Source organism: Pongo pygmaeus, chromosome 19 (assembly GCF_028885625.2).
Source record: "Pongo pygmaeus isolate AG05252 chromosome 19, NHGRI_mPonPyg2-v2.0_pri, whole genome shotgun sequence".
NCBI classification, from domain to species: domain Eukaryota; kingdom Metazoa; phylum Chordata; class Mammalia; order Primates; family Hominidae; genus Pongo; species Pongo pygmaeus.
The window spans coordinates 95769954-95782929 of NC_072392.2; positions in this window are offsets into that span (position 1 = coordinate 95769954).

Sequence of the window (12976 nt, forward strand, 5' to 3'; positions counted from 1 at the left end):
CCTCTTCTAGGTTGGTCATCAGTATGGATTAAAATCTGCTGAGAGGTGTAATCTACCCACCTTTCTACATTCTACTATTAGGCCAGTCTCCTCACTCCTTCCTGAATGTGCTAGTGTTAATTTTGCTCATCTATCTTTATTTGTGCAGTTACCTGTTTGTTTGTTTAAGACTTTTTTTTTTTCTTTTTTTGAGAACCTCTATGTGCTAGATTTAGGCTCACTACCAGGAATCTAAGTCATAAAGGACAGGACCACCTCTGTCCAGGAGTTTGTAGTGTGGAAAGACAGATGACTCTATCATAACTACACTTAGGATATTAGGTGTGATGACAGAGCTGGCATAGAGGGTGATGGAAGCCAGGGCGTGGCACCTAACTCAGACTGAGCTGTGAGAAGTAGCTATTTGGAAGCCAGGCTATGATGGTAAAAAGAGGTGAGAGAGGCAAAGCGTGGGAAGGAACGGTCCACAAAGCACACAGAGACTTGTGCTGGAATGCTTCTATTCATAAAAGCTGGATTTAAAATAGAGACAAACCGGAAAACACAGATGTTCATCAATAGAAGAATTTTGATATATGTATACAATGGAATTTGACTTAGCAATTAAAAATGAACTGCTGGTATATGTAACAACATGCTTCATTCTTTAAAATGTTATGTTGAACAGAAAAGCCTATTGCAAAGGGCACATGGTATTTAATTCCACGGAGAATGAAATGCAAGAAGAGGCAAAACTGGCCAGGTGCAGTGGCTCATGCCTGTAATCCCAGCATTTTGAGAGGCCCAGGCGGGCGGATCACTTGAGGTCAGGAGTTCAAGACCAGCCTGGCCAACATGGTAAAACCCCGTCTCTACTAAAAATACAAAAATTAGCCAGGTGTGGTGGCATGTGCCTGTAATCCCAGCTACTCAGGTGGCTGAGGCAGGAGAATTGCTCAAACCCCGGAAATGGGGGTTGCAGTGAGCCGCAACTGTGCCATTGCACTCCCCCGGTCTGGGCAACAGAGCAAGACTCCGTCTCAAAATAAATAAATAAATAAATAAATAAATAAATAAATAAAATAAAAAATAAAAAAAAGAAGAGGTAAAATTAATCCATAGTGATAAAAACCAGAACTCTGTTTGCCTATGGGGAGGTGGAGACTCAATGTGAACGGCTTGGGATGATGTAAATAGGCTATTGGATTTCTGGTAGCATGTATTTACACATTTACCAACTCATTGAATTTTACACTTAAGATCTGTGTATTTCACTGCAGGTAAATTTTGCCTCGATAAAAACTAACGAGTAAAAGAAGAAAAAAGAATCTGAATGTCTCTATCTTTTTACAGAGGCTTTTAATCCATTCACATTATCTGTGAGTATTGAGATTGATGTTAGGACTTATTTCTGCTAACTTGCTTTATTTTTAAAACTATATTTAACATACTTTCTTGTTATTTCTTATTTTCCTTAATAATAATACTTAAAGTTTTGAATTCACGTCTAAATTCAACTGTGACTGTATCTTATTATTTTCTAAATAATCTACAATAGGTTTTGATTTATTTGTTGACCTAATCATTATTAAAAGATGGTTTTAAAATTTCCAAACCACTGAGTGTTTCTGTTAGGCTTTGTTAAAACTTGACCATTAATTTCTGTTTTTCATATTTTAAACAATTGTGGTTAGGAAATGTAGACTGTGCTCTCACTGCTTTATAGAACAAGACAGAAAACAGACTGTTCTTGGATTAACAGATGTGTTGTTTTGATTTATTCAGATGGCCTCAAACTGTCCTCTGCTGGTGAGAGGATTTTTAAAAATCATTACATATAAGCCTTTTAATATCAAGGTATATTAGTCCATTTTCATACTGCTATGAAGAAATACCCAAAACTGGGTAATTTAGAAAGACAAAGAGGTTTAATGGACTCACAGTTCCACATGGCTGGGGAGGCCTCACAATCATGGAAGAAGGCAAAGGAGGAGCAAAGGCACATCGTACATGGCAGCAGGCAAGACAGTGTGTGCAGATATCATGATATCTGATATCATGAGACTTACTATCATGAGACCAGCACAGGAAAATCCCACCCCCATGATTCAATTACCTCCCACCGGGTCCCTCCTACAACACATGGGGATTATGGGAGCTACAATTCAAGACGAGATTTGGGTGGGGACACAGCCAAACCACATCACAAGGCCAGCAACTTGCGTGTAATGGGTATTTAATTGTCAAACATTCATACAGCCAAATAACTTTTGCTACCAAAAGCTTGACTCTGTTTTGTGTTCCTGGACCGCACGAACACAAAAGAGAGGCGTACTTGCCTCTCTTCCTGGAAAGAGCTTGGTGCCTGGGTCCCATGTGTCTTTAAATACATATTCCTTGCTTCAGCAAGCAAAGACAGCCCCTACCACTCTACTTTGCCACTGTCAGACTAAGGCAAATATAATGATCTCTTATTTGTGTCCTTGTTTCTTGTGTGGGAAACCCAAATGCAGCAAGAATGAAAAGTGTTAAAGGATTTTATGTGTTCAATGTATTTAGGCCATGTCAGCAGTAATACAAAGTCAAGCATAAAAATAGATATATTTAATGAGGGAAAAAAATCCATAAAACCACTATCAGGTATTAGAGCCAGATGTTATGATTCTGACTTTTAGACAGACCCTAAGGCCTACATCTCAGGTTCTGCCCAGTAATTTTCATTTTTTGACCTGGGTCTAGACATTTATCAAATTTTACCTGTGTACAGATAGAAAAGAAGGTGGTTAGAAATAAAAATGCTGGCTGGGCACAGTGGCTCACGCCTGTAACCCCAGCAGTTTGGGAGGCCAAGGTGGGTGGATCACCTGAGGTCGGGAGTTCGAGACCAGCCTGACCAACATGGAGAAACCCCATCTCTACCAAAAATACAAAATTAGCCTGGCGTGGTGGTGCATGCCTGTAATCCCAGCTACTCGGGAGGCTGAGGCAGGAGAATTGCTTGACTCGGGACGTGGAGGTTGCAGTGAGCTGAGATCGTGCCACTGCACTCCAGCCTGGGTAACAAGAACAAAACTCCCTCTAAAAAAAAAGAAGAAGGAGAAAGAGAAAGAAAAAGAAAGAAAGAAAGAAGACAGAAAGAAAGAAAGAAAGAAAGGAACAAAGAAAGAAGCTGTGATTCAATGCATAATCAGTTTTGTAACTGTTCCATTGATGTTTGAAGAGATGGCATATTATAGCTATTATAGCTGTAGATGTAAGTGTAAAATCTTTCTATCCATCTATCTATATATTAGTTACCTATTGCATTCAGCACATAACAGCCAAAACAACAAACATTTCTTTGTTTTTTCTTAACTTTTATTTTAGGTTCAGGGTTATGTGTGCAGGTTTGTTATATAAGTAAACTCATGTCACGGGGGGTTGTTGTACAGATTATTTCATCACCCAGGTACTAAGCCTACTACCCAATAGTCACTTTTTTCTGCTCCTCTCCCTCCTCCCACCCTTCATCCTCAAGTAGGTTCCAGTGTCTGTTATTCCCCTCTTTGTGTCCATGAGTTCTCATCATTTAGCTCCCACTTATAAGTGACAACAAGAGATATTTGGTTTTCTGTTCCTACATTAGTTTGCTAAGGATAATGGCCTCCAGCTACATTCATGCTCCCATAAAAGACACGATCGCATTCTTTTTTATGGCTGCATAGTATTCCATGGTGTATATGTACCACATTTTCTTCATCCAGTCTGTCATTGATGAACATTTAGCTTGATTCCATGTCTTTGCTACTGTGAATAGTGCTGTAATGAACATTTGCATGCGTGTGTCTTTAGGGTACAATGATTTATATTCCTTTGGGTATATACCTTGTAATGGGATTGCTGGGTTGAATGGTAGTTCTGTTTTAGCCCTTTGAGGAATCACCACACTGCTTTCCACAATGGTTGAATTAATTTACACTCCCACCAACAGTGTCTAAGTGTTCCCTTTTCTCTGCAACCTCACGAGCATCAGCTGTTTTTCGACTTTTTAGTAATAGCCATTCTAACTGGTGTAAGATGGTATCTCATTGTGGTTTTGATTAACAATAGACATTTCTAATCTCACAGTTGATGTGGGTCAGGAGCTCAGAAGCAGCTTAACTGGATGGTTCTGACTCAGCATCTCTCACGAGGTGGTCAAGGTGTATCTGGGCTGCAGTCATTTGAAGGTTTGACTGTTGCAGGAAGACCTGCTTCCAAGGTGGTTCATATGTGTGGCTGTTGGCAGGAGGCTTCAGTCCTTGCCATGTGAGCCTCTCTTCACATCATAACTGGCTTCTTCAAGAATGAATGATCCAAGAGAAAGAAAGAAAGAGAAGCTGCAATGTCTTTTATAACCTAACCTTGGAAGTGACATACCATCATTCCTGCATATTCTATTGGTTACACAGACCAACCCCAGTACAGCGTGGGAGCAGACTACACAGGTGCGTGAATACTAAGAGGTGAAGGTCACTGGGGATCATCCTGGAGGCCGGCTATCACAACCTACCTTTTTATCTGTTTATAGATACAGGTAGAAAGTTGTTCAACCTTATGAATTATATTATTAAAATAATTTGTCTATTTTTTGTCCACTTGACTATCAAAGACTGAGAGTGACTGTTACTGTTGTGCTGCAGATGTAATGCTGTTAATTTTCTTTGCATTTTGACCATTTAAAAATATCTTTTGAGACAAATTATATTTTATGTTATGTTTTCATTGTGGATTCTGCCCTTAATATAAAATAACTCCATTCATTTTGATATCTTCTGCTTTTGATTCTGTGATGCTTAATAAGATTTTTATCTCTGTTTTCTGTTTTCTTGCATTTACCTAATAATTTTTGCTGGCGTTTTAATTTTTAAACTCTAATATTTTTAAATTATAAATTGATAATTTTGTATATTATGGGGTAAAGATTTCTATACAAAATAATTCATGAATGCCATGTGGAATAATTAAATCATGTTAGTTAACATACCAATCACTTCAAATACTTAATATTTTTTGTGGTGAGCACATTTAAAATTTACTCTCTTAGCAATGTTGAAATGTATAATATGCCATTATTAACTATATTCACCATGCTATGCAATAGATCTCAAAAAGCCCTCCCCCATATCCTTTCTGTCTAACTGAGATTTTGTACCCTTTAACCATCATTGCCTCATTTGCGTATCTCTTTAATACTCAATTTCTTTCAGGTGTGTCTCTTGTAAACAACATACGCTTCTATCTGATTTTTAATAAGAAAATTTAAATAACTCATTTTTATATATGTATATGTGGGGGGAATATATATATATATTTTTTTTTTCTTTTTTTCTTTTTTTTTTTTGAGACAAGGTCTCACCCTGTTACCTAGGTTGGAGCACAGTGGTGTGATCTTGGCTCACTGCAGCCTTGACCTCTTGGGCTGAAGTGATTCTTTCACCTCTGCATCCTGAGTAGCTGGGACTACAGGAATGGGTCACCACACCTGGCCAAATTTTTTGTATTTGTAGACACGAGGTTTTGCCATGTCGCTAGAGACTGGGTCTTGACTCCTGGGCTCAAATGATCTGACCACCTCAGCCTCCCAAAGTTCTGGGATTACAGGTGTGAGCCACCGTGCCTGGCCCAACTTGTCATTTTAACAGCATCTAAGTTCTTTAGTTCTTTGAACATATTTCTAGTACCTACTTTAAAATCTTTGCTAAATCCAACATCAGGGCTCACTCAGAGAGTCCATTTCTATTGACTGCTTTTTTTTTCTTCCAGATATGGGTTACATGTCCCTGTTTATTTTCATATCTCATACTTTTTGGTCAAAAACTAGACATTTTAAATATTATAATGCAGTAGCTCTGGATTCCATGTATTTTTATTTATTTTTTTGAGACAGGTTTTCACTTTTTTGCCCAGGCTGGGGTGCAATGGCATGATCTCAGCTCACTGCAACCTCCACCTCCTGGGCTTAAGCAAGTCTCTAGCCTCAGCCTCCCAAGCCACTGGGACTACAGGTGTGCACCACCACGCCCAGCCATTTTTTTTGTATTTTTAGTAGAGATGGAGTTTCCCTATGTTGGCCAGGCTGGTCTTGATCTCCTGACCTCAAGTGATCCATACACCTCAGCCTCCCAAAGTGTTGGGATTATAGGCATGAGCCACTGCGCCTGGCCTGGATTCCATTTATTTTTCTGAGTTTTTTTTTTTTTTTTCCCTTGCCTGGACTTACACTGTGGGATGTCTCCCTTGTGGTATGTGTCTGCTGATAGCTTTGCTCAGATTTTTTATCTTTCAGCCTGCCTTCCCAGGAATCATCCTTGAGTCTGCATTGCCTAATGATCAGCCAATAATTCGGGCAAAGTTTGTGCCCAAACGCCTAGGCCCTACCTAAGCCTTGTTTCCTCGCTGCTCTGGGTGTGCGTGGATTTGGGAGTGCATTTGAAGCCGAGAATCCCTTGGCTTCCACTCTGTGCCGGGCTGGTTCAGGCCTGCCCCGAGCAGGTTCATAGTTTCCCAGCCAGCCCAGTGTTTGTGGAAACAGGCCTGCCCCGAGCAGGTTCATAGTTTCCCAGCCAGCCCAGTGTTTGTGGAAACAGGCCTGCCCCGAGCAGGTTCATAGTTTCCCAGTCAGCCCAGTGTTTGTGGAAAGTTTGTTTCAGCCTTTCCAGTGCTCTCTTATTCCTAGGATCTCCCTGTGAAATTTCTTTTTTTTTTTTCTTTGAGATGGAGTCTTGCTCTGTCGCCCAGGCTGGAGTGCAGTGGCCCGATCTCGGCTCACCGCAAGCTCCGCCTCCCAGGTTCAAGTGATTCTCCTGCCTTAGCCTCCCGAGTAGCTGGGATTATGGGTGCACGCCACCATGCCCAGCTAATTTTTGTTTGTTTTTAGTAGAGACAGGTTTTCACCATGTTGGCCAAGCTGGTCTCAAACTCCTGACCTTGTGATCCACCCACCTCGGCCTCCCAAAGTGCTGGGATTACAGGCGTGAGCCACCATGCCCAGCCATGAAATTCCTGACTGGTTTGCTGCTTACCCCAACTTGGAATCCAAGCTTGAGATTATGAAACTGGGTTTTTCCAATTTGTACTCTACTGAATTCATCACTTTTAGTTGGGAAAACTGCAGATTTTTTCCTTTGTCCCAAGTCAGCCCCCCTCTGGCTACCATAACTGTTCTTGCTGATCAGCTTGGGGAGGATAGAGCATCCCTAAACAAGAAGACCACAGACCTTTACTACTCTTGCCAAAAGCTCTGCAGCTTCTCAATAATGGAAGCTTCTCAACTCATTGTCTGTCTTTGGTTGACTGGCCCCCAAAGGTGGTTGATTTTTAATTTTGTCCATTTTGTACTTGTTTTTTTTTGTGGAGAGAATTCACCAACCTTTTCATGCCAACATAGTCAGAAGTACCTCCAAAAGATTAAGGTTAAAAACCAGATGACTGGTGACTGGACAATCTCAACACACATGGAAAAGGTACAGGATAAAATTGAATGGTCACTTGTGAATAATAATAATAACTTAATCTAGTAATCATGGTTGTCTACCAAAAACTCATAGCAACCATCGTACTTAGTGATGAAACGATAAAGATTGTCTCTTTAAAGTCAGAAACAAGATCAGGAAGCACACTCTGGGTGTCCCAAGCCACAAGGGCTTTTTTTTTTTTTTTTTTTGACAGGGTCTCACTCTGTCACCCAGGCTGGAATGCAGTGGTGGGATCTTGGCTCATTGCTGCTTCTGCCTCCTGGATTCAAGTGATTCTTGTGCCTCAGCCTCCCAAGTAGCTGGGATTACAGGTGCGCACCACCACACCTCACTAATTTTTGTATTTTTTTACTAGAGTCGCGGTTTCGCCATGTTGGCCAGGCTGGTTTTGAACTCCTGGCCTCAAGTGATCCACCTACCTCGGCCTCCCAAAGTGTTGGGATTACAGGCGTGAGTCACCATGCCTGGCCTCAAAAGGGATTTAATGTAAGAAATTAGGTGCTTTCAGAGTTAATGGAAAGCTAACACAGAAGACATTAAGGTCCATCACTAGCTTCAGGGTCACGGCACTGTGGCTATGAGAGGGAGCTCCTAAAATGACTGCTAGCGACGCAACAGGAGGCAGCCACCTGCGTAGGCAGACAGAGATGGGTGCCTGGTGAAACCCACCTTCAAGCCAAAAACAGCCTGAAGGCTGAAAGACTGGACCGCTGGTGCCAGATGAAACCGAGACGCAGAGTGAGAACTTCTGTTCCTGTTTGCCCGCCCTTCCCCGATTGATTCTTTCTGAATAATGCCTTTCAACCAATCAAATGTTGCCTTTTTCAATACTACCTACGGCCTGCCCTCCCAGCCTCTGAGCCCATAACAAGCCCTGGACTGAGCCATATTAGGGGAACTTTCCTGCCTTCGGGTAAGGGAACCAACCCCATGTCCCCGCCTTTGGGTAAGGGGATTACTCCCACATCCCCGCCTTCCAGTAAGGGGACCACCCTCTGTCCCCTCTCTGCGGAAAGCTGTTTCATCACTCACTAAAACTCCCTGCATTGCTCACTCTGAGATTGTCAGAGCATCCTCATTCTTTTTGAGCGTGGGACAAGAACTCGGGAACTAGTGCACAAGCCAGACTCGGCCCAGGGTGGAGCATCGCCAGCCAGAGGTCCCTGGCTTCCAAAGTGACTGAGAAGAAAATCCTGACTAGTATCATCACTGCTTCCCACCTCCCGGTCCCAGGATCTGCACTGGGCAGGCTGGTGATCAAGGAGAGCCATGATGGAATTCCAGCCTGAATCCAAAGGCCTCAGAACCAGGACAGCCCACAGTGTAAGTCTGAGTCTGAAAACTGGCAGTCTCAAGACACAAGAGAGCCAATGTCAGTTCAGGTCTGAAGGTGGGATGAAGCTGTTGTCCCCGTGAAGCTGGAGACTAGACCGTGAGGGGGGATCAGGAGCTAGATATGCTGGGGCTCGCTCAGGAACCACCCCCGCTGCAGGAAAGAGTTAGGACTGCTGTGTCCCTTCACCTTCTAAATACTGCATAAACGTATCTATGGGCAGACTCTAAATTACAGCTGTGTGAATGGAAAATAAATCTCAGGACCCCCAAATCACCAAGCCAAAGGGGAAAGTCAAGCTGGGAACTGCAGCTTGGCAAACCTGCCTCCCATTCTATTCCTTAAGAAGACAGTTACAAAGGTAAAAAAAGCCAGGCCGGGTGCGATGGCTCATGCCTGTAATCCCAGCACTTTGGGAGGCCGAGGCAGGCGGATCACGAGGTCAGGAGATCGAGACCATCCTGGCTAACATGGTGAAACCCCGTCTCTACTAAAAAATACAAAAAATGAGCCGGGCGTGGTGGTGGGCGCCTGTAGTCCCAGTTACTTGGGAGGCTGAGGCAGGAGAATGGCATGAACTCAGGAGGCAGAGCTTGCAGTGAGCCGAGATCCGGCCACTGCACTCCAGCCTGGGCAACAGAGTGAGACTCTGTCTCAAAAAAAAAAAAAAAAAAAAAAAAAAAAAGCTACAGACCTCCCTCACAATTTGCCCACAAGGAAATTCCTTGTGGACAAAAGACAGATAAAACTCAAAGTCATCCCTCTGCTCACCCGAGACCAGTGCAGATCTGATGGCTTCCTGTGCCCTACTGTTTCACTGAGCCAGACCAAGGCATGAGTGACTATTCCTGTCAATTGTGTACTCAGTGAAAGCTAATCAGAAACTCAAAAGAATGCAACCATTATCTACCTATGACCTGAAAGGTCCCTCCCCACTTCGAGCTGTCCCACCTTTCCGGACCAAACCAATGTACAGCTTACATATATATATATATATATATATATATATATATATATATATATATTTTTTTTTTTTTTTTTTTTTTTTTTTTTTGAGACAGAGTCTTGCTCTGTCGCCCAGGCTGGAGTGCAGTGGCGTGATCTCAGCTTACTGCAAGCTCCGCCTCCCGGTTTCACGCCGTTCTCCTGCCTCAGCCTCCTGAGTAGCTGGGACTATAGGTGCCCGCCACGACGCCCAGCTAATTTTTTTGTATTTTTAGTAGAGATGGGGTTTCACCATGTTAACCAGGATGGTCTCGATCTCCTGACCTCGTGATCTGCCTGCCTTGGACTCCCAAAGTGCTGGGATTACAGGTGTGAGCCACCGTGCCCGACCCAGCATACATATATTGATTGATGTCTCATGTCTCCCTAAGACGTATAAAACCAAGCTGTGCCCCAACCACCTGGCGCACATGTCGTCAGGACCTCCTGAGGCTGTGTCACAGGCACATCCTCAACCTTGGCAAAACAAACTTTCTAAATTAATTGAGACTTGTCTCAGATGCTTTTTGGTTTATAGCTGGTATCCTATAAAATCAAGGTGGTCTGGGAAATGTAGCATTTAGCCTTCTAGCTCCCATGCTACCAGGTGGTGGAACTGGATGCTGACTGCCATAGAGAGTATCTAGCACAGACATGTAGAAAAATTCTCTTCTGGTCTTTCAAGATAAAAACAGGATCTATTTTATTTTTAAATTTTTTTTGTTTTTTTCTTTTGAGATGGAGTCTCGCTTTGTCACCCAGGCTGGAGTGCAGTGGCGCGATCTCAGCTCACTGCAAGCTCCACCTCCTGGGTTCAAGCAATTCTTCTGTCTCAGCCTCCCAAGTAGCTGGGACTACAGGTGCACGCCACTGCACCTGGCTAATTTTTGTATTTTTAGTAGAAAGGGGTTTTGCCATGTTGGCCAGGCTGGTCTTGAACTCCTAACCTCAGGTGACCCACCCGCCTCAGCCTTCCAAAGTGCTGGGATTACAGACCTGAGCCACTGCTCCCAGCCAGGATCTACTTTAGCTCCAAACCCATCTTGAATTTATGTCCCCAGCCCAGATGAAGCAGGGGAAATCGCTGGTGAATATTCGCATTAGTCAGGGTTCTCCCCTCTGTCTATATCTCTGCCTCTCCTGTTGGTCCTGTTTATATAAAGAGATCTATTATTAGGAATTGGCTCACGTGATTATGGAGATTGGAAAGTCCCGTGATCTGCAGTGGGCAAGCTGGAGACCAGGAAGAGCTGATAGTGGAATTCCAGTCTGAATCCAAAGGCCTGAGAACCAGGACAGCCCATGGTGTACGTTCTAGTCTGAAAGCTGGCAGTCTCGGGACACAGGAGAGCCAATGTCAGGTCAAGTCCGAAGGCAGGACAAAGCTGTTGTTCCAGCTTGAAGACCGTCAGGGAGGAGAAATCCATTCTTGCTTGGAGGAGAGTCAGCCTTTTGTTCTATGCAGGCCTTCAACTGATGATGAGGACCCCCCTCCATACTAGGGAGGACAAACTGCTTTATTCTGTCCACTGATTTAAATGTTAACCTCAGCCTGCCTCGGTGGCTCATGCCGGTAATCCCAGCACTTTGGGAGGCCTAGGTGGGAAGATTACCTGAGGTCAGGAGTTCCAAACCAGCCTCACCAACATGGTGAAACCCTGTCTCTACTAAAACACACAGAAAAATTAGCCGGGCGTGGTGCCACACACCTCTAATCCCAGCTACCCAGGAGGCTGATGCAGGAGGATCACTTGAGCCCAGGAGGTCGAGGCTGCAGTGAACCATGATTGCATCACTGCACTCCAGCCTGGGTGACAGAGCAAGACTCTGTCATAAATAAATGTTAATCTCCTCCAAAACACCCTCACAGAAACACTCTAATGTTTGATGAAATTTCTGGACACCCCGTGGCCCAATCCGGTTGACACATAAAATTAACCATCACAGCATTTGTGAAATGTCTGGCCTTTTATGACTGGTGCTTTGAGATGTTCTAGATCTGGCAGACAGAATCCCTAATAAACAACACCTTATAGCTAAGCACGATGTTCAACTCTGGCATTCTGACCAACGTTCACATCAAGAGGAGAAAAGAACTTGGACACTTCACGAACAGGAGGAGGCATGATGGGAGCCTCCTTCCTCTGCTCCTCCCTCTCACTCCCCTCCCCCAGCCTGGTGACTCTGGCTTCTTCTATCTGCAGCCCCATACCTGTCTCACTGACTGATGGCTGTGGCTTTAGAGCCAAAGTTCCGGAGTCCCTGAGCCTATCCAGCCATATCAAAAGCCACTCTTGCTGCTGGCTTCCAGCTCCAGTTAGTTGCTCTGGCTCCTTCCCAAACCTCATGTCTTTGGCCTTTTTGCTCCGGGCCTTCCACGCTGGGTCCTGCCTTCACATGGACCTAATTCTCTGCTGCCTAGACCCACACCTCATGCCTTTAGGGATCTCCAGATGACCCCTAGCTCATGTCACTGTACCTGCCAATCATCTTCTCATTTGAGCCAGACCCCGCCTGGTGGCACCCGGAAATCGACCCCGTGCTCTGGGAACACCGGTCTCCAGTCCTGGAGAGAAAGGTGCTATGTATCTAGGGCTCATCCTGCTTCACGCTGAGGGTGGGTGGGGGGCGGCAGCAGTGTCTCCGGAATTGGTGGGTTCTTGGTCTCACTAACTTAAAGAATGAAGCCACGGACCCTAGCAGTGAGTGTTACAGTTCTTAAAGGTGGTGTGTCTGGAGTTCGTTCCTTCTGATATTTGGACGTTTTCAGAGTTTCCTCCTTCTGGGGGGTTCATGGTCTCTCTGGCTTCAGGAGTGAAACTGCAGACCTTCACCGTAAGTGTCACAGTTTTTAAGGCAGTGCCTCTGGAGTTATTTGCTCTGTTCCTCCTGGTGGGTTCGTGGTCTCGCTACAGAGTGCAGCCGTAGACCCTCACGATAAGTGTTACAGCTCATAAAGGCAGTGCAGTCCCAAAGAGTGAACAACATTTATTGCAAAGAGCAAAAGAACAAACCTACCACATCCCAGACAAGAACCCCAACAAGTTGCCCCCGCCGGCTTGGGCAGCCTGCTTTTATTCCCTTATCTGGCCCCACCCACATCCTGCTGATTGGTCCATTTTACAGCAAGCTGATTGGTCCATTTTACAGAGAACTGATTGGTCCGTTTTGACAGGGTGCTGAT